At 36.7% G+C, this 27,817-nt stretch overlaps 1 protein-coding gene across 7 annotated transcripts in view; it reads right to left on the bottom strand.

Moving 5' to 3' along the window:
- PEAK1 (pseudopodium enriched atypical kinase 1) overlaps nt 1-27,817 on the bottom strand; it is a 305,281-nt gene that overhangs the window by 171,356 nt on the left and 106,108 nt on the right. For 5 of the 7 annotated variants that reach the window (XM_031668449.1, XM_031668446.1, XM_017960817.3 and 2 more), the window contains one exon: nt 24,784-24,833. The exons of the other annotated variants lie outside the window; for them this stretch is intronic. The gene's annotated coding sequence lies outside the window, so the exon portion shown is untranslated. The remainder of the gene's footprint in view (nt 1-24,783; nt 24,834-27,817) is intronic. 7 annotated transcript variants of the gene reach the window in all.

Raw genomic sequence — 27,817 nt, 5'->3', positions numbered from 1 at the left:
GGGTCAGAGTAACTCTCACAACAAAACCAGAATAGGAGACTTCATGGTGCCTAGTACATAGCAGCTCATGAAATGATATGAATTAAAAAATATTTGTTAAGTAATGAAAATGGATAAAATATAAAAACACAATTTCCAAGTAAATGAAATGTTTTCCAGCTGAACAAAATAAGTGGCAAACTTAAACATTTATTATCTACTACATAACATTATATAATATCCTACTATTCAAGAATGCTTAAAGAGTTATTCAAAAAGGATAAAGTTGTCCTCCTTTTAAAAGTAATTAGGCAAAGACATAGAGTTTTTCCTTCCTAGTTTCCTTTTTGTGTTCCTCTTTTTCTCATTCCTCCTAGGGTTCAGGGTTTTGTCTACTTCACACTCTACTCACATTTTCTGTATTCCTCCCAGGACTGGGAGGAACTCAAATGAATACCCTGAATCCTGACCTTTCACCTGAGCCTCAGACTCCTACATCCAGTTGTTTGTTGGATGTTTCTAACTGAAGATACTATAGGCAAAAACTCAGTATATCCCAAACTGAGCTGTTCATCTTTTCCTAAAATCTGTTCCTTTTTAAAGTCCCTGTCACAGCAGAACCACAGCCCCTTAACTTCTTAAGCCAAAAGTCTGGCAATCATCTCACACTTCACCAGTCATCTTCAATTCTTACTGATTTCTACTTTAAACACTTTCCAAGTCTTATTTCCTCAATTCCATCCCTATTAATAGTATCCAAATCCAAGTTATCTTTCAATATGACCAAATCAGTAACCTAACTCATCTCCCCATCTCTACTTTTATCCTACCTCAAATTTGTTTACATACTTCTGCCAACATGATTGATTTAAAATAAAATTTTGCTACATCAAGCACTATCATATATCAAACCCTCATTATATCAAACTCTTCAAAGCAACCCAGCACTAACAGAATAAAGTCCCTTATTCAAAGAATAAATGTCCAAGTGTGACATATAAAGTCCTCAATGACCAGGCTCATACCTATCTCTTCAGCTTTATTTCCTATCTCCCACTTTACTGCACCACAGCCATACTGAACTATTTGTCAATCCCATGTATTCTCACGCTGTTCTCTTTGCCAGTATATCTTTACCTACCTTCCACACATGGGAAATTCTTATTCAGGTACAAGATCACTTTCTCTGGAAACCCTGACCACAGCATACTTCTCTACACCACCAAGCTCACACATCATTGCAATAAGCACTCAGGAGATATTTAACTGAATATTAACGAAACTAAGCAAACTAATGACAAAGCAGCATATAATTCATATACATAAAACCAGTGAGAAGGGAAACTAAATGGATTTGAGTAAGTCTCCTTGGAGAAAATGTCTTAACCTGGCAGATCCAAGGAGTAACTGTTCAGATTGTTGAAGAGAAGAAATAAAAGTATTTGAATGAGGCCGGGCGTGGCGGCTCACGCTTATAATCTCAGCACTTTGGAAGGCCGAGGCGGGTGGATCACGAGGTCAGGAGATCGAGACCCTCCTGGCTAACACAGTGAAACCCTCTCTCTACTAAAAATACAAAAAATTAGCTGGGAGTGGTGCCAGGCACCTGTAGTCCCAGCTACTCGGGAGGCTGAGACAGGAGAATGACGTGAACCTGGGAGGCGGAGCTTGCAGTGAGCCTAGATCCATCTCAAAAAAAAAAAAAAAGAGGCTTACATACTACAATCAATAATTCACCAAAGACCCTCAAGTATTTTTTTCTGAAACCATATGGCAAAGGTGACATTTAGGTACTATCCTATACTTCCATTAGAGATACATTAGAGAAATATTTTCATCTTTTAGTCACTTCCCTGCATCCTTATAGATTTAAGAAGATATTCCCACTGAATTAGCACTTACCAAAGAACTTTACACAAAACTCTCAAATTATAACACATCTCTATATTGCATAATAGTTTATTGAAATTGGAATAAGGTAACATACGACTCTCTTTCAATTAGATCAAGGGCTGATTAATCTTACAAAACAGTCTTTAATACTAGAACATTAGGTTGCTCCAAGTAAGCAGGGAAAGTGAAAATATAGTATGCTTGATGTTAAATTCACAGAGGATTTCAACTGCAAATACTTTGCTTTCTAAATGCAATATAATTAAAAAGCATCAATCCTTAAATACACGACCAGATACAGTGCCTCACGCCTGTAATCCCAGCATTTTGGGAGGTCAAGGCTGGTGGATCACCTGTGGTCAGGAGTTCCAGTCCAGCCTGGCCAACGTGGTGAAATCCCATCTCTACTAAAAATACAAAAATTAGTGGGGCATGGGGGCAGGAGCCTGTAATCCCAGCTACTCAGGAGGCTGAGGCAGAGAGAATTGCTTGAACCCAGGAGGCGAAGGTTACAGTGAGCCGAGATCGTGCACTCCAGCCTGGGTGAGAGAGTCAGACTCTGTCTCAAAAAAAAAAAAAAGAAAAGAAATCAAAACACTTAAAATAATACACTAGTCATAGTGCGGAAGAATAAATCTATGAATTATTTCCATGTGAAGAGTGAATATTAAGGTCATCTACCAAAAATAAGGAGAAAAAGATGCTGTTATAATTACTTTTTTTTTTTTTTTGAGACAGAGTCTCATTCTGTTGCCCAGGCTAAAGGGCAGTGGCATGATTCAGCTCATTGCAACCTCTGCCTCCCAGGCTCAAGCAATTTTCCTGCCTCAGCTTCCCCAATAGCTGGGATTACAGGAGCCTGGCATCACACCCAGCTAATTTTGTTTTGAGATGGAGTCTCTCTCTGTCGCCCAGGCTGCAGTGCAGTCCACAATCTTGGCTCACTACAGCCTCCATTTCCTGGGTTCAAGCAATTCTCCCAGCTCAGCCTCCAGAGTAGCTGGGATTACAGGTGCCCAGCACCATGCCCAGCTAATTTTTGTATTTTCAGTAGAGATGGGGTTTCATCATGTTGACTGGTCTCAAACTCCTGACCTCAAGTGATCCACCTGTCTTGGCCTCCCAAAGTGCTTGGATTACAGGCATGAATCACTGTGCCTGGCTAATTTTATATTTTTAGTAGAGACAGGGTTTCACCATGTTGGCCAGGCTGGTCTCAAATTCCTGACCTCAAGTGATATACCCGCTTCAGCCTCCCAAAGTGCTGGGATTACAGGCATAAGCCTCCTTCTCCTTCTCTTCTCCTTCTCCTTTTGCTTTTTTTCACTCAGTTGCCCAGACTGGCAGACTGGAGTGCAGTGGCGTGATCATGGATGACTACAGCCTCCACCTCCCAGGCTCAAGCAATCCTCCCACCTCAGCCTCTCTGGTAGCTGGGATTACAGGTGCATAATGCCATGCCTGACTAATTCTTTTCTTTCCTTTTTTTTTTTTTTTTTTGGTAGAGATGGGGTGTTGCCTTGTTACCCAGGCTGGATAACTACTCTTGATGACATAAAATCTACTGTTTGCAGTAAAGACAGAAAGCATTCACCCTAATACCTTAGTTAGAAGCCTACAGAATCAGTCAGAAAAAGATCAAGACAGAAACATAAGCAGCACAAATAAATCAGCCACCCCAAACTGAAGAATCTCTAAATGTAGGTCTATATTATTTTTATTTTAAGCATTTAACTATATAGCCATATAAGACAATAACAAAGGCATATTTTCTATACCAAGGAAGATGATGATTAGGAAACAGACATATGTTAACAAGCACAGAATCACTTTGAAGTATAACAGTCAATGCATGGGGTTGTATGTTGGCTTGTCCTTGACTTTGTAAATGCCAATTCCCTGCTTTCAGATTTGCAGACAATAAAATGTGAGATACAAAGCTGAATGTTAATTTTCAACATAACACTGATATGTCAGAAAGTATGGGTAATTCTCATTCTCACATAATACCTGTCATTTTAAAACACCCCTACTGATATGAATCAACATTTGTGAATGAAAGGTTAAAAAATGCTTTTGAGCTGTCATATTCAAGCAAATTGACAGATATGAATGCACACACACACTAGTCTTTGATTATGAAATCTCCTCACACATAAACACTATTATAAAATAAATTTCTTTAAGAGAAAAGGGACTGATAATGTTGCAAGCTTGCTAAAGAGAATAACATCAACCATAAAAGAAACTGGCGGTCCACCAATATGATGCTGACAACCACATTATGCTCAAGTGTGCTATAGGTGATCATTTAAATGCTGTCAGTCAATGTCACATGTACTTCTTCAATATTCCATTTTATGAAAAACCTTCTGACTTAAGGAATATAGAATCATCCATCTGATCTAAAATAGCAAACTGTTTTCATCTTGTATGCATTTATTTTTCACTAAAAAAGACAGTTATGGCCAGGCGCGGTGGCTCACGCCTGTAATCCCAGCACTTTGGGAGGTCAAGGTGGGCGGATCATGAGGTCAGGAGATCGAGACCATCCTGGCTAACACGGTGAAACCCCGTCTCTACTAAAAATACAAAAAATTAGCCCGGTGTGTTGGCAGGTGCCTGTAGTCCCATCTACTCAGGAGAATGGTGTGAACCCAGGAGGCAGAGCTTGCAGTGAGCCGAGATTGTGCCACTGCACACCAGCCTGGGTGACAAAGCAACACTCTGTCTCAAAAAAAAAAAAAAAAAAAAAAAAAATTCAAGCATAAATTGGGACTAATGCTTACATTGTACAAATATAAGGGTTATTTATAAAAGAGTAGCAAATTTTCCACACATGCACAAGCACACATTGATTCTTGTTATCTGTGGTAGTTATGGTCTATTAAATTGCCACAAACACTGAGTTACTGAACACTGAACCATTGCTTCTAGGGGAAACAGGAAAGATGGTTAGGTTTCTAGGAGCCTCTGGTCACAACATTTTCATCAACCAGCCAATACATAACCTTGTTTTATCTGTATTTCTGTTTAAAGACATCTTACTTAATATATATTTACTCATTAACACTGAAATAATGGCTGAAAGCATAACTCATGATTGAGAGAAGCTTACCTAACATACATATTTCTTGTATAGATATATCACAGCTTTCTTGCACTTAGGAATATTACACAGCACTCTGGCACAACACTGGAGGCCATTTGCTTAAAAAAGCAAAATTACCCAAAAAAAGCACAGAAAATGTGAAAAATGTGGCATTAAGTAGACTGCAAAAGGGATGCTTGTTTACAGTATAAGAACCAAAACAAGAAGGCAGAGTATCTAGAGTATCACCTTGTTCAACTACAGCTGAGAATCTGCACATCAGGTGACTCAAATTTTTTTTACCACTGCAAGCATGCCTGCAAATTATTACAAAAACACCGCAAGTACTGATTTAGGGATTACAAATAAACTTTAGGAAGTGGGCCAATTTGCAAATATGCAATTAGTGAATAATAAGGATTAACTTGTGTATGTACATGTATGTATATGAATACTTACATATATATAGTCTTATATATATATGAACTTGTGACATATGACATATTTAGCAGGGAAGGCAAGTTATAGAACTCCCTAGTGTGAGATTCTCTTATGGTCCAGTTCTATATTTCCACTTGGCACAATGAATACTCTACCTGAATGACCTATCAGCACTTCAAACTTAAAATACCAAGCTCATCATATGCCCTTATTCCAAACCAGTCTTCTGCTGTATTACTTTAATCCTGGCATCATCATATCTACTCAAGTCATTCTACGACTATCTCCCTTTTCCACATCCTCGCCAGGCACCAAATCATGTTGATTCTTCCCCTGAAATCTCTCTTAATCTTATCTCCCCTTGCCTAAAACGACTATTGCTATCACCAAATGCTTTTCTAATTACTTGAACCATTGGCCCAGTTTACTGCCTTCCCTCTTCATCCCATACTCCAAAAATGTTACTGTCACTGTTCTATTTTAAAAACTCAAAACTAATCATATTCTTCATTTCCTGGTACCTATGTAATAAGCACCAAATTTCTTGATATGATATATACATGTCCATTCATGATTTGGCACCAAGCCATCTTTTTAGAATCATATACTGACACTCATACATGATAATCTCTATATTCCAGCCACAGTAATCTATTTCCCCTTCTTTGAATATGCCATGCTTTTAAAAACCCTTTTGTACATGTTAGTCCTCCCACTAGAAATACTCTTTCCATTCTCTACTTGACCTTAAAGTTTCTGCCAATGCTACCTCCTCTTGGAAGACCCTTCAATGCTGGCCACGTTTAGTCACTGTCTTCCATGTGTTTCCACAGTATTTTCACACACTTTTATGATACAGTTACTTTAACATAGTTATAATTACTAAGAGAGAAAGTGCAAGAATGGAAAAGGTTAGTGAAATATTGATTAATATTACAACTAGGTGATGTGGATTCGTTACATCATTCTCTAGTCTACTGCATGCTAAAAGTCCATTATAAGTAAAAAATAGAGAGACAGAAAATATTTGTCTACAATTAATTGAAACTCTGATTTATGTATGACTTTAAAAAACAGAGCATTACTTTATTTCTCCCCAAACAAAATGTCCAGAGGTAGGTAGTCTAGGATTAGTACAGAGGTTGAAGGGGTCATCAAGTCCAAGGCTCTTTCTTTTTGCTAAGTGTGTTGATTTGTTGCTTCAAAGCTGTTTGCTGTAGATATGGGCATTACTTCTGTATTCATGGTAGGAAAAAGGACAGTGCCAGTCACACATTTACTCCCAAAACAGGAGAAACAAAAGCATTTTTCCAGTGCCCTCAGCAAACTTGACCTATATCACACTGTCCATGTCTGTTGGGTAAGACAACAGTGTCTTGCTGGCCTGATCTCTTTGAAAGCTGAGATTGGCTTTGTACTTTAGCAACCAATCCAGTACCTAGAACACAGAGGTACTTTGTATCTACTGAATGTGTGAGTCTAATAAAGGAAACTACAGTAAATATATAACAGAAGAACTCTGCTTTTATAATTTTCTTTTAAATATAAAAGGCATTTTAAAAATTATAAGTGCTATGCAAATAAAGATTTATACAGCAGTTTGACATCTACTATTATGAAATAATATACCATTTTACTGCTCTTTGTAGAGTATCAGATAGAACATTAACAAGTTATCAAGAGGTCTGAATTTTTGTCTAGGCAAAACATTCAATCTTCCTGAACCTTGGTTTACCTAAAAGATAATGCTTATTTATTTCTCAGGTTTGTTCTGAGAATAAAGGAAATACAACAATATGAGTGCACACTGAAATGTGCAAAATGAAACAAACACATGCATTATAAACACAACAGCCCTTTTAGGTCCTGAAAGGAAATTTGCAGTCTTATGTAGTATGCATAGAGCATCTGGCATACCGATAATATGAATTAAAAATTAAACACTATCAATAACCTAGTATAGATGCTGGACATTATAATAGGTATGGTTAGATGAGTTTTTGAACTTGGTCTTTTTTCTTTAATGACTATAGGAAACTAAACTAACTGTAACTGATATTTATACTTCATTAAGGAAAAAATGCTTTATAACATAAATCTGGTTTCTCATTGCAATGATATGATATATACAATTTAAAAAGCAGAATATGAAAAACAAAATAAATGGGTTAATACAGAACAGTTGACATCAAATCTCAATTCATCGATTAATATTTACTACCAATGAATGAACGGCACTGAAGTAGGTCAAGGTCCTAAAGTACTTCTAAATTAAATCGAGTAATAAATAAAACAGTAGAAGCACTAAATATTAGTTTTCCTTTGGCTTTAATAACCTTGACTAAGCTTATAAAAAGTACCACTTAGGGTGACCTTATGGCTCATATATACGCACAGGCCACAGTGGTAGTCAGAACTAGTTCTATAAATGATAACTATGATGGCCTGTTACTCTAAGTTTTTAATTAAGCCGTGTATGTCTTCATTTATAAGAGTGTTATATTAAAATGAGCATAGCATATACAACATAAAACAGTTGCCAATACTAAGGAAGAGACAAAAATACATTTTAAAACAAAAAAAAAAATCCTTATAGACTATTACAGTGAGAAGTGATCTTCACTTTTACTAGATTTGGAGACTACGGATGCTTTGAAGAACATGGTCTTTTCTCAAGTTTCTTAAATTAACTCTCACTTCCTAAATATTCAACTATCTCAACCTTATTAATAAAGCCTCATCATACTCTGATTCATTTAAGCAGAAACTCTTTCCCATGCAGATTACCATGGAATTATTTAATACTGAAAATGGACTCATCTTAATGCAAAACACTACCTCAAGACTGTAGGCCGGTAAATTCCAACACAGTACTACATAAGGCACCATCAACTGAAAAATTCCAAACAGTGGATTAGACTTCTTATCTTATAGTTGTGGAACATCTATTTCAACAAGAAGTAAAATATGTCCAAACTATAAGAATGAGCTTATGTTTTATAGCTATAGCCATCCAGGTTCAACTACATAGATTTTTGTTTATAAACGAGGGGAGAAGAATGTTTCTCTTCCTGTTTTATCAGCACATATAGCTTCATCAGCTAAAGCTTCAACAGTGAATATTTGTTCTACAAAGAAAATTTGGGGTACCTGGAATAAGCAATAAATGATTTGTCAATGTGCTGACGTTTCTAAAATTAAAAGCTATAAGTGGTATTTTAATATGAAGAGCTATTTCAAATATTTAACTTTGTAGATGGAAAAGGAAAATATTAATTTAAATATTCACTGCTGTTTAAAATATTCCCCTTATTTTCTTTCAATAAAAACTAAAAAGAGGAGGGGAAAGAAAGGCACCAAGAGAGCAAACTAGACAGTGAAAATGAGTCACTAAGGAATAAAGAGGTAAGGATGCTTTATCTTCTTTGGCTTATGAAGATAAGATTTCTTACCTAAAATGGTAAAGGAGATTTGGAATATTGAATTATTACATGTGCCCTGAAATTATGTACATCTGTTTCAATACAAATAAATAAATGGGGCCAGGTGCGGTGGTTCACGCCTGTAATTCCAGTACTTTGGGAGGCTGAGGCGGGCAGATCACTTGAGGTGAGGAGTTTGAGACCAGCCTGGCCAACATGGTAAAACCCAGTCTCTGCTAAAAATATAAAAAATCAGTCAGGTGTGGCGGCAGGCATCTGTAATCCCAGCTACTCGGGAGGCTGAGGCAGGAGAATTGCTTGAACCCAGGAGGTGGAGGTTGAAGTGAGTCAACATCATGCCACTGCACTCCAGCCTGGGCGACAGAGCAAGACACAGTCTCAAAAAAATAAATGAAATAAAATAAATAAATGTCAAATTGAAAAAAAAGGAAAATGCAGGTATCTAATTCTAAGAATTGAAATAAAATAAAATAAAATAAAATGGTAGACGATGAGTTTATCCTAGCGCAGATTATTAACTATGATCTAGTATTGTTCTTAGGAGGTCTTATGTTTAAAGAGGCCCATATTTTTCGTTTAAAATTGAAAAATGAAGAAAATATTAAAAATGAAGAAAGGGATATAGGGAGAGCACGAGACAAAGGAGGGAAGAGCACACACACAGAACTTTGGCCCAAAGCACCAAGTACTACAGCATAGAGAATGCCCCCAGGAGATCAATCACTGTCACATTATGACATCAGAGATCAAAATTCCCATTTAGTCTAAAATGACCAAAATTGGACTTAATCAGAAGTAATCAGCTGTAAAATATGCAGATCTGAAAGGTTCAGACTATGCTCCACCATCATTCCCAGTTAGGATATCAAATTGAATTGGGAAGAGTTTAGATGACTTGTATTTGCTAAAATGAGGTCTCAGGATACACAGAGAATGTGAAATGCTCCCTGAAGCAGCTGACTTGATATATACTCTGAGGAAGTACTATTGCCACTCACAGAAAAAAAGCATGTATTTCATAGCAGCTACTTTAAAATCAATGTTTTCACTGCCTCTGATAGTAAGAGAAGTAAAATATTTTTATTTCAAACTCACTCCAAGCTGAAAATTTTTAAAAATGAATCTTCTTATAAATTTGTGTTGGCAAGTATATGTTACTAACACCTGTGACTGCCTCTTCCCCAAAGCATGTGTCACTTCAGTTGACGTAACAGCTTGTCTTCCTTGGAGGAATTCAATCACCTCATCAATAGTGCTAGTCAAGCAGATGAAAATATTTCTCGTGAGGCAATTTCTCTTAGTGCAATAAGATGTTTCTACAACTCTTTAAAATCTGTAAGCATGTGAAATCTGGTGAAACCCTGTTTCTACTAAAAATACAAAAATTAGCTGGGCGTGGTGGCATGCACCTGTAATCCCAACTACTCAGGAGGCTGAGGCAGGAGAATCGCTTGAACCTGGGAGGTGGATGTTGCGGTGAGCCAAGATGGCATCACCGCACTCCAGCCTGGGCGACAGAGTGAGACTCCACCTCAAAAAAAACAAAACAAAACAAACAATGTCACAGTATTTTAGGTCAAGTCACAGCAAATAATCTGCCCTTTGATCTTTATTATTAATGAAAACATGTCCTATAGCTTCTTTTGTTTGGTATCCTTAATTCCAACTTTGAGGAGACACAACTATCTCTTATCACATTTCTTATCTAGACTCAAATTGCTGGACGAAATATAGTAAGTCAAATGGTCCTTTAAAGATTATCCTTTCTAAAACTCTTAATTCATAGAGTCCACATGCCTTGAGATGTCGAGGATCACAGTTTAGGGGTAGGAAAATGGTACAGTTGGATTTATTCTATAAATTCTATTGTATAATTTTCTTTTCCTCATCTCTGGCAGGTTCTCCTAGGTTAATGTACAAAATCAAGTTCCTTCTACACCTCTAAAAAACTGTCCCTCCTCTGTTTCCCTAGCGTTACCAGTGCCTAGCAGTAGCTAAATTTCCACCCCATCAAGCAGCACCTAGGCAGAGGTGCCTAGGTGGGGAGAAGGCCAACTAGCACCACCATATACCCTCGTGTGGGTACAAGGTGGTGCTAGTTGGCTCTCTGCCCTCTAATCCCTGTGAGACCCAGCTGGATGCTAAACTTCCACTCCCACACTTGGCAATGCAACGGGTCAACAAAAAGCAGTAACTACCAAATCTCATCCAATATAAAGTTTCCAAGGTTATTTATAAGATTTTTTCTTACAAGAATTCTTTCCACAATCTCTTTCTTCTAGAATTGATTTTTTATCATCAGTATTTCCCTTTAATAGCTTGAATTTTCTTCCAGGTCTGGAGATATTTCATTGATCAGAAGTATTCTTAATGAATTTCTCCTCTTATACACTCAACTCACAATGGCTTTTATTGAAAGCTTTAAAAATTAATTTTAAAAATAATTTCAAACAGGAAAGTTCAAGAATAGTTTTTTCCTCAATTTGAAAGTTGCTGCCATTATGTCCCATCATCCCTAATAACTTGTTCATAATTCCTCTAAAATTATTCTCCCAAATAACCATAATACGACCACCAAAATCGACAAATTAACAATGATACATTACTAGTCTGTGAAGTTTCACCAATTATTCCACTAATGTCTTTTGTAGCAAAGGCATCCAATAGAGTATTACGAGTTGCATTTAATCATCAAGTTTGTCTAGTCTCTTTAAATCTGGAATAGTTCTAACGTTTTTCCTTGACTTTCATAATCTTTATAAATTTGAAGGTTACATGTTGGGTATGTTGTAGAAAGTCTCTCAATTTGGAATTTTCTTTTCTTCAAAATTAGATTTCAGTTATGCATTTTTGAAAGAAGTGTCAAAGAAATGCTGCTATGTTCCTCACTGCATCCTATCAGCTAGGAATCATGGAATTAAGAAAGATCACTGATTACAATAGTTTGCAAATGATGATCTCTCCAGTTCCATTATTCCTTTTCTTCTCCCCACTAATTTATTAGATCACTATGGTCTCATGAGTTCCTATTTTATTCAAGGAGCTATGATTTGATAGCATGACTATTTAGTCTGATGCTCAAACTGTTCAAGAATTGGCCAGTGAGTGCCCCTTCAAGGTGGCTTCTGCATCCTTTAGATATAATCCCTTCATTCTTCGAGCTCTACTTTACTTTCTGGTACAGGGAGATGTGTCTAGCACATCTCGTCCTATGCTTTCCCTGTGCCAGCCCTAGAATTAGTCATTGTCCAAGAAACCCTAGCACATACACCTTCCTGGGCCCTGTCTTAAAACTTTTAGACTGAATTATTCAGGAAGGAAGGCCAGTAGTATGAAAGCCAAAGGGCTAATTTGTTTAGAATGAATAATTGCACAGATTTCTGCTGTAGCTGAAGAGGTCTGTTTTCCCAGTGGTCTCATCTGCCTTGAACAGCAAGGTTGACCACAGGATGTTTGAGGAAGAGAGGAGTACTGTTAGTAGGCAGGCTTCCTCCAACAGGTAATTGCCAAAGAAAGAAAACCCTTGTTTTTGAGGGGTGGAATATTCTGGTTTCATGTTATTCCCAGGACAGATATCTATTCCTTTTCATTCTTTTTTAAAACAATACACCTTTCATTTTAGAGCAGTTTTAGATGTATAGACAAATTGTGAAGATAATACACAGAGTTCCCATGTGTCCTACACCCAGTTTCTCCAATTATGAACATTTTACACTAGTATGATACCTTTGTCACAATTAATGAAACAATATAAATACATTATTAACTAAAGTCCGTATTTTACTCAGGTATCTTCAGTTTTTCCTTAATGTCCTTTTTCTGTTTCAGGGTCCTATCTAGGGCATCACATTATATTTATTCTCCTTAGGCTAGTCTTGGTTGTGACAGTTTCTTAGGCCTTCCTTGTTTTTGATGAGTGTATTTGTTTGCTGTGGCTGCTATAACAAATTACCATAAATTTGATGGCTTAAAAAAACAGCAAATTTATTTTTATTTATTTATTTTTTTGAGATGGTATCTCCCTCTCTCACCCAGGCTGGAGTGCAGTGGTGCAAGTTTAGCTCACTGCAACCTCCGCCTTCCAGGTTCAAGCGATTCTCCTGCCTCAGCCTCCCGAGTAGCTGAGATTACAGGCACGTGCCACCACGCCCAGCTTATTTTTGTATTTTTTAGTAGAGATGGGGTTTTGCCATGTTGGCCAGGTTGGTCTTGAACTGCTGACCACAGGTGATCAGAAATTTATTTTTATATGATTCTAGAGACAAGAAATAAAAAAATCAAGTAATGAGCAGGGCTGCACTCTCTTAGAAGTCTCTAGGGAAGAATCACTCCTTGACACTTCTAACTTCTAGTGGCTGTACGGATCCCTATGCTTGTGCCTATATCATTCTAATCTCTGCCTGTCTTCACATGGCTTTCTCCTCTGCCTATAACCTTCTGTGTCTTACAAGGACATGCCTCATTGGATTTAGAGCCCCACAGATAATCCAGGATGATCATCATCTCAAAATCCTTAATGTAAAGACATCTGCAGAGGCACTTTTTACAAATAAGATCACATTCACAAGTTCTAGAGGTTAGGATGTGGACATAATCTTTTAGGGGAGCGGGGATCATCATTCAACCCATTATGATGACCTTGACAGTTCTGAAGATTACTAGTCATATGTTTTGTAAAATTGTGATTTGATCTCTCATTAGACTAGGACAATGTGTTTTTGGGAGAAAAACCACACAGGTAAAGTGTCATTTTCATCATATCATATCATATTAAATCAAGGATGCATGACATCTCTGTTGATGCTGACCCTGATCATCTGTCTTGAGGTAGAGTTTATCAGGTTTCTCTATTGTAATGTGACCCTTTCTGTACTGCACTCATTGAAGAAAAGTCACTATCAACAGCCTAACATAAGGAGTGGAGAGTTATGCCCCCACTCCCTTGAGGGTGGAATATCTAAGTAAATCATTTGAAATTCTTTTGCAAGGGAGATTTATCTATTCCCTCCCAAGGTCAACATCAACCATTTGTTTATATCAGTAAGGGTTCATAGATATTTACTTTATACATTGGATTATGATCCAACAATACTTTTATTTTGTTGCTCAAACTGTTCCAGCTTTGGTCATTGGAGAACTTTCTGTTGGCTCCTATGTCCCCCTGACAGACTCTATCATTGTGTCTTGTGTGTGTGTTTTGTTTTTTTTTTTGAGTCCTTTCTTATTTTCTGTCACTACAGAGGCTCCATAGATCTTGTATATTTCCTATTCCAGGGTTAGAATCAGCCACTTCTCCAAGGAATCCTGATTCCTAACACTAGATAACCCTGACTCCTGACTCCTAGTCCTCAAGATTTGAGGACTAGGTATGACAATTGCTACTGGAGTTTCATTGCTTCTACTACACATTGATTTAGTGTACATTGTAAATATGTACCCTAACCTGTGCATATACATATATCTATAAACATTTCCATATGCAACCATCTGTATCTACAAATTAAGCTAAACGAGTTCATATCAATGTCTCCAACTTGAATCCATTACCACATGGATCATTTTAGCCTCTCATTGTTTACCTGTAACCAACACTACAACAGTGAAAAACCTGGCTTCTAACAACTGCCACCCATTTTGTTAATTGTTCAATTCCAGTATACATGCATGGTAGTTTCAACATTATTAACCCATACCTTCTTCCCCATGGGACAGAACTTCATCAATAGAGTACCAGGCTTATGGATAGTTCCTTTAGCTTAAAGTAAGTACAGTAAGACTAAACAGTCATACAGATGCCACTCATTTCCAAAGTTACTTAGATTAGCAACTTGTTTCTTCACTCCCTTCAGTGAGATTATTGGATACATTTATATTTAGACTCTTTGCCACATTTTGCATTCCATCCTGGAATCTCTGACCTCCTAAATGAGTTTTCAAAAATTTGTACACATTAAGATCCACTCTTTCTGCTATAAAGTTCTCTGGGTTTTGACAAATGCTTAATATCTTATATTCATCACCGTAACATCATACTTATCACCCTAAAAAAGTCCTAGTTCTTCACCTATTCAACTTTCTCCTCATCTCCTTGCTCCCGAGTCCCTGGCAACCATTGATCTTTTTACCAACTCTCTAATTTTGCCTTTGTTAGAATGTCATATAACTGGACTCACAGTGCATTTTCAGGCTGATCTCTTTAACTTGGCAACGTGCATTTAAGATTCATCCATGTCTTTTCATGATTTCATAGCTCATTTCTTTTTAGTACTGGTTAATATTTCGCTATATGAATGTACCACAGTTTACCCATGCACCTACTGAAGGACATATTGGATGCTTCCAGTTTTGGTAATTATAAATAAAGCTGCTATAAATGTTTGTGTACAGGTCTTGTGTGAATAGAAGTTTTCAGATTAGTTGGGTAAATACCTAAGAGCATAACTGCTGATTTGCATGGTATGATCATGTTTAGTTTTGTAAGAAACTGCCTGCTTTCCAAAGTGGCTGTAACATTTTACATTCTCACAAGCAATGAATGAGAGTTCCTGTTACACCACATCCTCGCCAGAATTTGGTCAGTGTTTTGAATTTCAGCCAATTGGTGAGTAGTAGTACCACATTATTATTTTAATTTGCAATTCTCTAATGACATACAACGTTGACCATCTTTTTAAGTGCTAATTTTGCCACCTGCTTATTTTCCTTGATGGGGTATCCCTTCAGATCTTCTGCCCATTTTTAAATTGGGTGATTTTCTTATTGTTGAGTTTTAAGAGTTCTTTGTATATTCTGGATTCAAGTGTTATATATGTTTTTTACAAATATTTTCTCCCCATTTATAGCCTGTCTTTCCATTCTCTTAATAGAGTATTTCACAGAAGTTTTAAATTTTAACTAACTCACAACTTATTAACATTTTTCTTTCATGTATCATACTGATGTTGTATTTTAAAATTTATCACCAAACTGAGTATCACATATGTTTTCCTCAATAAGTTTCATGTGGTATATTTAGGTCTATGCTCCATTTTGAGTTAATTATTGCATAAATTATAAGGCCTGTGTCTTGGTTCAGTTTTGGGTATGGACATCCAATTGTTCCAGCACCATTTATTGAAAATATCATCTTTTGTTAAAAATCAGTTGACTATATTCGTGTGAATTTATCTTAGACTCTCCATCCTGTTCTATTAATCTATGTGTCTATTCTTTCACCAACACAATAGTATCTTGATTACTATGGCCTTATAGTAAGCCTTGAAACCTGGTAGTGTGAGTACTACAACTTTGCCAATTTTCTTCAGTATTCCATTGACTATACTAGGTCTTTGGCTTTCCTTATAAGCTTTAGAATCAGTTTGTTGACATCTATGAAATAGCTTGCTGGGATTTTGATTTGGGACTGTGTCAAGTCTATAAATCAAATGGGAAAGAACCGACATCACAACAATATTATTTCAATCCATGAACACAGAATCTCTCTCCATTTCTTTAGATCTTGTTTGATTAGTGCATTGTAGTTTTCCACCTATAGATATTTGTATGTATATTTTTTATCAGTGCTTTATAGTTTCTAACCGTAGATCCTATATACATTTTCTTTCTTTTTTTTTTTTTTCTGAGGCGGAGTCTCGCTCTGTCGCCCAGGCTGGAGTGCATTGGTAGCACAATCTTGGTTCATTGCAAGCTCCGCCTCCTGGGTTCACACCATTCTCCTGCCTCAGCCCCCCAGTAGCTGGGACTACAGGTGCCCACCACCGTGTCCAGTTAATTTTTTTGTATTTTTAGTAGAGACGGTGTTTCACCGTGTTAGCCAGTATGGTCTCGATCTCCTGACCTCATGATTCGCCCGCCTCGGCCTCCCAAAGTGCTGGGATTACAGGCGTGAGCCACTGTGCCCAGCCGATCCTATATACATTTTCTTAGATTTATACCTAAATATTTCATCTTTGGGAGTGCTACTACAAATGGTACTTCCTGAGACTAAAAAGTTTTAGAACAACTTTCATATACAAATCACCTAGCCTACTTGGACTTGAGGCTTCCTATCTGTACAATGTGGATCATTCCTGCACGCACTACTGTAAAGGGCACAAAGATGAAGTGCAGCCTGGGCAACAGAGTGAGACCTCATCTCTACAAAAGGTAAACAAAATTAGTCAGGCATCTTTGTGTGTGCCTGTAGTCCCAGCTCTTCGGGAGGCTGAGATGGGAGGATCTCTTGAGCCCAGGAGGTCGAGGCTATAGTGAGCTGAGATTGCACCACTGCACTCTAGCCTGGACAACAGAGCAAGACCCTGTTTCAAAAAAAAAAAAAAAAGAGAGGAAGGAAGGAAGGAAGAAAGGAAGGAAGGAAGGAAATAGCAATATATGGAAAAATTATAAATAAATTAGAAATCACTAAACAAATATAATGGCCATTAAATCCACTGTCCTCCATATAACAACAAGGAAACAAAAGACCAGAGAAATTAAGTCGCTTGATAAAATTTTATTAGCGGAATGGAACAATTGAAAGTCCACACAGCAGCTAAAGGATATTAAGGGAATAAAATTGGCCAGAGGGGAAGGTCTATAAAGAGGGGTAGAAAGGTATTTAGAGAACCAGAGCTCAGACTGAATTACATATGTAATGAGGAGCCACTAAAAGTTCCTGACCAGGGCAAAAGAAGAGATAATTACTATGGAGTTTTTTGGAAATTAATCTGACTGGTGGATAGGGTGGAATAAAATAGAGAATGAGTAGGACACAGGGAGGGCGTGCTATGGTTATCTCTCATTATCTGTTGGGGATTGGTTCCAGGACCCCTGTGAACACTAAAATCTGCAGATGATCAAGTCCCTTATATAAAATGCCATAGTATTTTATATAACCTGTGCACATCTTCTCGTATACTTTAAATCACCTCTGGATTACTTGCTATGTAAATAGTTGTGATACTGTATTTCTATTTGTGTTATTTTTATTACTGTATTGCTATTTTTTATTTTCAAATTTTTTAATCTGTGGTTTGTTGAATCCACAGATATGAAACCCACAGACATGCAGGGCTGACTATTAGGTTAGCGTAGAACCCATTGTGGTTTTTGCCATTACTTTTAATAATAGATTAGGGTCTCGGCAAGAATTTCAGAACATGAAAGGTACTTAGACATATAACACCATGATTTTATATACGCTGTAGGTTATTCTTACTAGCAAAGATTAGTACATATGGCACCACCCATTTTGCTCTCCTTGTAATGGCAGTTAACATGCATTTTTGCTTAGTTATGTCTCTTTTTGGTCCTGAATTTTTAAAAGTGTATTAAGAAAGATGATGGAGGAAGAGTAACTAGTCAGGAAGAGTTTAAAGGACTAAGACTTTAAAGGACTCAGTAAGACATCTTAAACAATTCAAGTTCTAAACTCTCCTTTGGACATAACTATGGAAATTCTGAGAACACTTTTGTCCTTTCACTCTTATAACACTTGCATTGTTTTTCAGAAATTATTTGGTTCACCTGCATACACTATTTCCTGGATAAGGCAACTAGAAAAAGGCTGATAGTAGATGCAGGAGACTTTCCTATGCCATTCAGAATTAAAGTGTATTTCTAGTTCCAGAGAAAGAATAGTTATAACCATTTAAAATCCCAGGAAATAGCTGTGTGATAAAATTTGGCATTTACATTTTGAACTGCCTAATCATTCCTTTTATAGACTGGCTGAAGGTTATTTTGTCTCTGGCATTTTCTTATGTCTCAGCTGCTTTCCTCTGTCATCCAGGGCTCAGTTTCAAGGTTAAAATACATTATGATAATCACAGTCAACCAAAGGCATCCCAATTCCAAACTCTCCATAACTTCATGCTTTTCCCATCAATTTTACTTCAGTTAAAAGGCCAGTTAAAAGAAGAATGTATGAATAAATCTGAGCTTACAAGTGCTATTGCCAACATTACCTCACAGAATAAGGCTTTTTATTAAATTTGCTATCTTTCCACTATATTATACATTAGAAAGATGACATGTACATAAACATCTTTCGAAATTAAGTGACTGCTCTTTAGAAAGCTGAACCTTCTGAATTAAAGGTTCCGTATGTTTTACCTAAATAAATTATTGACCATAAGACTATGTCAGATATTTCTATTGCTTCGTATTTCTTCAATCACTTCTCTCTTAAAACCAATGAAGAAAAATAGCAAATGGAAACATAAATTATTTTTATTATTAAACCATAAGTAACTTCATGCATTTTTCAACTAGAGATTCAGGACAGAAACCATGACTAATAGCCAAGCCAAGTCCCAGGTCTGATGCTTACCGTATCTGACATTAAGCGTATGACAGCTTATTTGGACCTTAGCTTCTTTATGTGTAAAATGAGGGGACTGGACACAATGTTTGGTTAAACTGCCTTAAGTAAGCATCAACAACTGAAGCTTTTAAACTTCTAATGCTGACATTTCCACAAAGAACATAGAGTCCTTTTGAAAACATTACCAGAATAAAAGATCTACAGAGTGATAGTAGATAACAAAGGAAAGAGAAGTGTAATCAATCAAAAGATATAAACATTTGGGTTAATAAAATATTAGAATCATCACAAAAGCCTTCCCTTAGCTTCCTTACTAACCAGCTTTCCTTTGCCTTCTCTCAACAGTCAGTTTATTTATAAAACCTCTCCTCTTCAGGAGGTCTTATGCTAACTACCTCCTCTTGGTTTCCACTGTATAGAATTTCCTCTCTATCAGGGCATTTCAACAAGACTACAAACTCGTTCCTTATTTGTGCTTGTAAGCTGGATCATATTGAGTAAATTGGATTATGCATTTGAGCTTTTGCATGTACTTCCCCCTCTCAACAGAAGGGATACAATTTGGAAAGGGTCTGGCAAATAGTCCAAGTATTAGAAAAGAGAACCTTGCTCTCTTTGATTCTGTTCTCAAATTTTGAGTGTATAGGCTAGGGTATTTACCTGGTAAACTCTGAGGAGGAAGACTGAGTGGGAAGGAATCAATAAGACTTCTTCAACAACTCAAGTTTAAATCTTCCTTTAGACTTAACTATGGAAACTCTGAGGATACTTTTGTCCTTTATTTAGTTACAGTCTTCATAATACTTAGTGTTAGGAATATACTAGCTGCTTATTAAATGTTGAAAACAGAACAAATAAAAGGTTAAAAATTTAAGAATTAACATGGCACAATTGAGCTTTTCAGGTATACTAATAGATATTCAACAGAAAAAATATTTTAAAGGCTATTTTAATACAAGCTTTCATCTAATAAACAGTTTGAAGGACTAGAAAGAGCATAGGCATTATCAGACACATCTGTGTGACTTCATCTCTCTGAGCTTCCATGTTCTCATTTGTAAAACTGGAACCAACTTAGTTTACAGAGTTGCTATAAAGATTTAAGCTAATGGATGGAAAGCATCTATTTGTCCATGCCCATGTAGGCGTTTGAAATATATATGGCAATATTATGTAACTTATTCCTCCGTATAACTTCAGGCTTAATAGAGATAAAACCTTATCCTCCGTGCTTTACTTTCAACATACCCCTCATTTGTATTTAAGTCCCTTCTGATCACATTCCAGTTAATAAATTTCAGTTACGTATGCTTCTCCAAAATGTCAGCTTCATTACAAGTTCTATTAGGAGGAAAGCTTTCCATACTTTAACAGTAGAGAAAAATCAGTTTTGATATTTCATTGCTTTTCTGAAGTCCTAGAACAGTAATAATATTTATGACACTGAGCACTGAGGTTTACGAAGCAGTAAATAGCTTTTGTGGCTGATTAAGCATCTCTGTTTCACTTCACATACTCTGGTACCATAGGCATTACCCCTTAATTAAATGCTTGCTTATGTTGCACAAGGACCTTTCTTGGTCCTGCACCTTTCAACAAATGTTACAATGAGGGAGAAGAAAAAACAAGCTAAACTACTGAGATGCTGTGGATACTAAAACTTCTGCTCAAAGCTGGGTCAACAAGATGACATCATGCAAAAATTTTACTGTATACAATATAAAATCAAAGCAAAAAAAAAAAATCGAGAAAAAGCTGTACATTGGAAAGATTCCATTTGAAATGTCTGCATTTCAGGAGTAGGAGTAAAACCACAAACATCAGGTAAAAGGAGAATATTCCTTTTCCAATGTTTGCTGCAAATAAAATAATTAGTATAAAGTCATTTTATAATTTTCTTTGATATTAATACTTTAGCACCTGAGTGGCAAAAGATCAGAAAGAAACAAGTTTGTGTCATTACCAAAGATGAGTATGTCTTTTCTCATTTATGGAGGTTTTATCCCAGAGTAAGATAAAGGAAAAGTTAAAAGAGAAACCTTAGAAACCCCTGACAAATTATGCTTAGGACTTTGAAGTTCATAGAAAGTTAGGCTGCCACCATTGCTTTTGACTCTCCTAATTGAAGCAGCAAGTAGTAAATCTGTATTCTGCACAGACAGAAGGAATGACATATAAGGCTGCCACAAGTTTTATAATTAATGACAGATTGTGTATTTTCCAGCAAGGGAAAAAAAAAGAAAAAAACACCTTCACAGCTTCCAGAAAATCAACAATCTACATGTGGTGGTTGCAAAATGTTGAATACATTGCATTTATAAAATAAAACAGCTGATGACAGATTGAAAGTGATAGTAATATGCAAATGTAATGGTGTAAGAAAGTGAAGGAAGCGGTCACACATTACATAAATCATCACCTATTCCAGTTTCCTTCAACTATCCTCTGTCCCCACCCTTTATTTAATCCACCAAAAATGCCTAAATAGCTTTTTAGATCTGTGAGCTAAACACCAAGTAGTATTTCATAGTCTCACAACTAATTTGCCATTGCATATTTTTTATTTGCCATAAAAAACTATTAACTTGTTTTATATACAATCACCTTTATTATTTATACTAATGGAAAAGGACATAGTGGTGAGTAATCCAAAACATTCAAACAATCAAAACTTTAAATATTCAAACAGGACAATAAAAGAACATATGAGGAACTGTGGCTATTCTTCCTGGAGAAAAACTATTTAGGGAGAACATGGTAGCTGTCTTCTCATGCCTAAGTTGTCATTTCACAAACAGTGCTAAGAACCCACACTAGTGGACTAAATTTGTAAGGAGACAGGTTTCTGCTCACTACATGGAAAGCAGACAATCTCTTATGTATGCGGGTGGTAGAGAACATTCAGAAACCAACTGACATTGAATAGAGGTGGCTGGACTAAAACTCAGTAACTCTAAAGCCTCTTTGAACGCTTGAGCCTACGACTTTGTGATATATGTTTAAACTTATGGCCAAATCTGGATGTTTTTCAGGAGTTCATGAAATCATACAAAAGTTCGAACTAATAGCTTTAAGTCTGGGGTCCCTGAGTCACTCCTTTTACAAGTCTCTTATGTTCCTAGCTTGGTCATAGCACTGTTTAAGCAGAACTTAAATTACTCAGAACTTTTCTGAACAAAGTAAACAACAGCTTTCTCTGCAGGTTTCATATCAAAGCACAAAAAATAAACCACAACTAAAAACCGGAGAACAAATGGCTTGGGTCGTAAAAAAGGTTTTGTGCAAAGGAACCTAGGGTGCTGACAAGAGCCACATTTAAGTAGTTTGGACCCTGAAGTCCAAACGGGACAGGAGTCGAATGAGATGAGTGAAATGACCAGTTGTATACAACTGAAGGTTTCTAGAATGGCACATGCAGAAAACCTACTTTTAGATGGGAGTTACAACCATTGTTGAAAATTAAATGCAACTATGTGTTTGTCAGCTTGCTCAACTATATAAGTTTATGCAAAAGACATGGAAAGTAAAACATATAACAAAGGAATCTGACCTAGACCTGGCTTGCGGATAGCCTGAAGAAATGTTGAGATCTGAAGGATGAAATCTAACTGATAAATGTTTCGGACAGGGGAATGCCACGTGCAAAGGTTCTGAGATGAGAGGGAGCATGTTATGTTTAAAGAACTAAACAAACAAACAAAAATTCAATGAGGCTTGAGAAGTAGGTAGGTAGGAACAAACCTATGCAGGACATTTTAGGTATTAGTTTGCAGCCTAAGATCATTAGGAAACCAGAGAACATTTTTTAAACACAGGACCATAATTATCAGATCTGTAGTTTGAAAAATCACTGGATACTGGTTAAAGAATAGATTTTACAAGTTATCAAAGTAGGTGCAGACAGATTATTTAAATAGGTTATTATGATGGCAGCCTAGAACAAAGTGGTGGTAATGAAGACGGAAGTAGATGAATTCAAGAGGCATCTCCAGTATGAAAACTGCCATAGTTACTATGCAATAACAGAGGCTGGGTACAGGAATTCTTGACAGGGATAGGTTGAGAATCCAGAAGTTTTCTGAATGACCAGCTCTAAGTCTTAATTAAGGCCTAAAAGGCATTGGGAGTAGTAAGAATTTCAGGGTTGAAGGAATGTCTGGAAATAAATGAGGACATAGAAAACTAAAGGCAGGCCGGGTGCAGTGGCTCACACCTGTAATCCCAACACTTTGCGAGGCAGAGGCAGGCGGATCCCTTGAGGTAAGGAGTTCGAAGTCTAGCCTGGACAACATGGTGAAACCCTGTCTCTACTAAAAATACAAAAATTAGGCATGCTGGCAGGTGCCTGTAATCCTAGCTACTCGGGAGGCTGAGGCAGGAGAATTGCTTGAACCCAAGAGGCGGAGGTTGCAGCAAGCCGAGATTGCACCACTGCACTCTAGCCTGGGAAATAGAACAAGATTCCAATTCCAAAAAAAAAAAAAAAAAAAAAAAAAAGAAAAAAAGAAAAAGAAAAGAAAAGAAAAAAAAAAGAAAACTAAAGGCAGAAGTTGTTAAATGTTTGGAATGAGATAAGGTGTGTGTCTGGTGGGGGGACTGTGTAATGGGGATAATGCCATAAGGTGGAGGTGGATAGCCAGGCAGGTTCAGATCCTGAAGGGCTTTTACAAGAGAAAAAATTTGAACTTTACGCTAGAGACTATGCAGAGCCAATATACAATTTTACTGAAGAGAGAAACAAGATTTTAAAGTGCCTTTAGAAAGACTGTCTAGTCAGTAGTGTGGAGAGGGATGAATACTAGGAATAGTGTTACTGGGTATGCAGAGTTGTATGAACAGTGTGAGAGAAATTTATGATGGTCATAATTAATGCAGGAGTAAGGGAAATAAAGAAAATGGGACCAAAAAATTTTTACAAGCTAGGAAAAACAGGGCAAGGGGAGTTAAGAGAAAATAAAGGGACTAGTACTACTCCTGGGTTTCTGTTCTGAAACTAGGTAAATAGTGAAACCTTTTGCTGATACAGAGAACATAATAAGAGAAATATATTACAGTAACAGATGACAGGTAACTATGACCAACTAAGTGACACATATTACTATATTCCATTTTTAATTATAGTTACTCATGTAATTATCCTATTCTGTATATCATTATTAAACCTGGGTTCAGAGAGTACAGAGCCAATACTGACTGATAAGAGTTTCTTTCTTTGTATTCCAAAGACTTACGCATGGTAGGTCTTCAACAAGTATTTTATAAATAAACGAATAACAATTCTGCCAACCAAATAAATAACTGAATTGGCTAAGACTATGTGTGGGGCTACAATTACAGAAAAACCAGGTAACAACAATTTAAACACACAGGATTTTATTTTAGGCAATCAGCAGTCTGGGGCTGGGCAGACCAGGAATGGTTCGACTGCAGGTCATCAATGACATCACAAAACAAGGGTCCTTCTATCCATCTGCTGTGCATTCCCTTGAATTTGTTTTCATACTCATGATGAACCTCCAGGCATCATTTCCATATTCCTGGTGGGAAGAAGGCTGAAGGCCTAAAAATATCTCCCATAAGGTTTTGATTTTTGATTACGGAAAGAAAGCTCTTCCCAGTGGACTTGTACTTACATGTCCCTGGCCAGCACTGTGTCACAGGGCCAACCCTAGCTGAAAGATGTCTAAAGGGAGAAGGAAGGGAAAGACAAGGTAGTTAGAAATGGATATTTAATGAGCCAAAATACATTTAACATGGCAGAATTTATATTTGGCTTATCAGAAGTCTTTTAAAATAAATGGAAAAACCAGAAGTAGGACAAGAATATTAAGCAAAAACAAAATAATATCTAGATTTTGGTTTCTTACCCTATTCTCTAATAAAAGGAAGGCTCTTTGGCAAAAATGGCTATTTCTAGGGCTATCGCAGGAGATACACAAGATAAATCTGGGGCATTTTGTAGTGTCAGAAAATTTTTTAAATGCTTAAATACACACACAAAATCTTGTTGATATGGGTATGTCAAAGGGGAGCAGGAGGCAACTGAAAGAACTTCCAATGGTTAAAGCTGAAACAATATGAGCAATAAAATAAAGTAGTACTGTATTAAAATCCAAAGTATAAAATGAGTCTTCAAGTTCATACCAATATAAATAATTGAGTAAGTAAATAAATGAGGAAGAATAAACAAATCTCCTAGGCAGAATAATCAAATACTTTATTCACTTCCTCTAGGAAGTACAGCCTAACGTAGGCTGTGCATAAAGACTTCCTTTTATTTTATTTATTTTTTGTATATTTTGAGACGGCGTTTCACTCTTGTTGCCCAGGCTGGAGTGCAATGGGGCGAGCTCGGCTCACCGCAACCTCTACCTCCTGGGTTCAAGCGATTCTCCTGCCTCAGCCTCCCGAGTAGCTGGGATTACAGGCATGCGCCACCACGCCCGGCTAATGTTGTATTTTTTCTTTCTTTCTTTCTTTTTTTTTTTTTAGTACAGACGGGATTTCTCCATGTTGGTCAGGCTGGTCTCGAACTCCTGACCTCAGATTATCTGCCCACCTTGGCCTCCCAAAGTGCTGGGATTACAGGTGTGAGCCACCGTGCCTGGCCAAGACTTCCTTTTAAAGAGTAGTATATGGAAAAGGGGGAAAGAATAACTTTACAATGGAGAAACCTGGCAAACACTACCTCAGCCAGTGATCAAGGTTAACATCAACAGTGATAAGTCATGCTGACAGTATATACCCTTGATATGATCTGATGAGAATGGTACTTTAGTTCTGTGGTCTTCCTTTCAAAAACACATATGAAAAAAATAAAAAATAAAAATCAACAACAACAACTACTATATACATATGTACAGGAAAAAACCCATGAGGCTAATCATGAGAAAAACACTGGACAAATCCCAAAAGAGGGACATTCTACAATATCCCTCACCAGTACTCCTCCAAATTGTCAAGAACATAAAAAATAAAGAATATCAGAGAAATTATCACAGATAAGAGAAGAAGAAGAAGACCTGAAAACTAAATGTAAGTGTGGTATCCTGAATGAGATCCTGAAACAGAAAAATGATATAGGTAAAAACTAAGGAAATTTGAATAAACTATGAACTTGAGCTAATAATAATGTATCAATATGTTTATTCATTGTAACAAATACACCATAAAATGTAAATAAAAGGGGAAGCTATATGATAGGATATGTGTGTATTGGGGGGAGGGCATATGGAAACTCTTGTACCATCTTCTCAATTTTTCTGTAAATCTAAAACTGCTCTTAAAAACCCTGTTTAAAAAAATCCAATAGCTAACTGTAATGCCACCACAGTATTAACACTGTGAGATATATTTTATCAGTTTTGTTTTTCTTTATGTGCATGTGTATTCACATACCCAACAGGTTTAGTTTTTCTATTTTAGTCAAATGATAAACACATGTTCACCATAGAAAAATTAGAAAATAGAGACTTTTAAAACTTCTGTAATGCCATCACCCACAAATAAATGATTGCCATTTTGACATACAGCCTTCTATTTCTCTATGTACTATTCCTTCATCACCCATTTCCTAATTCTTACATAAACATATTTCAATTTTATCACAAAGTTATTTTCTCTGAAAAATTCTCTCTGGTTCCCAAAGCAGGTTAAGTCTCTCTAATAGGCACTTAACATAGCTCCCTGTACTGCTCTTTCCTAGCGCTTATAACATTTGTAATCAAATGGGCAATTGAGAAATTAATCGTTGTTAATGCCTGTCTTCCTACAAAAATGTAAGCTTCATATATTATTCATCGTAGTTTCCCCACCATGGTGCCTTAAACGCAGCAAGTATTCAATGAATAATAGCTGACTAAATGCATGAATACTACATGTACACAGTGAAGTAACAATATAGCTATTGGAAACTAAATGTATACCTATGGAAAAATGTTCAGGATAGCTTAGTGAAAAATAAGATGTGGCCAGGAGCAGTGGCTCACACGTGTAATCCCAGCACTTTGGGAGGCTGAGGCAGGCAGATAACCTGAGGCCGGGAGTTCGAGACCTGCCTGGCCGACATGGTGAAACGCCGTCTCTACTAAAAAATACAAAAATTAGCTGGGAGCGGTGGCATGCGCCTGTAGTCCCAGCTACTTAGAAGGCTGAGGCAGGAGAATTGCTTGAACCCGGGAGGTGGAGGTTGCAGTGAACTGAGATGGCACCACTGCACTCCAGCCTGGGCAACAGAGCAAGACTCTGTCTTAAATAAATAAATGAGACGCAAAACAATATGCACAGCAAATTCTCATTTTCTGTTTCAATAATAACAAAAGCTTACTATGTGCATAGAAAACAAATACAACAAAGAGTTCAAAATCGTTAGTCTGGGTGGGGAATTTCAGTAAGTTATTTCCTAGTGTACATATCCGTCATGTTTCAATGTTTAGTAAGTATGCATTATTTTTATGAACAGAAAAACAAAGATAAAATATGCCTTCATTATGGAAAAATTAGAAAATAAAGGTAAATTCTTTTTTAAAAAACTAAACAACCTATTGTTATCAATCTCATTATACCAGACACAATCACAATGAATACTTCGGTATATTTCCTTTTCATTTGTACCTTGTACATTTATTTTTGTTTGACATGCTATAGGTAAATTTATATTTTGACTTT

Source organism: Papio anubis, chromosome 7 (genome assembly GCF_008728515.1).
Source record: "Papio anubis isolate 15944 chromosome 7, Panubis1.0, whole genome shotgun sequence".
NCBI lineage: Eukaryota > Metazoa > Chordata > Mammalia > Primates > Cercopithecidae > Papio > Papio anubis.
Note: the sequence above shows the minus strand (reverse complement) of the source record. Positions and strands in the feature narration are given on the sequence as shown.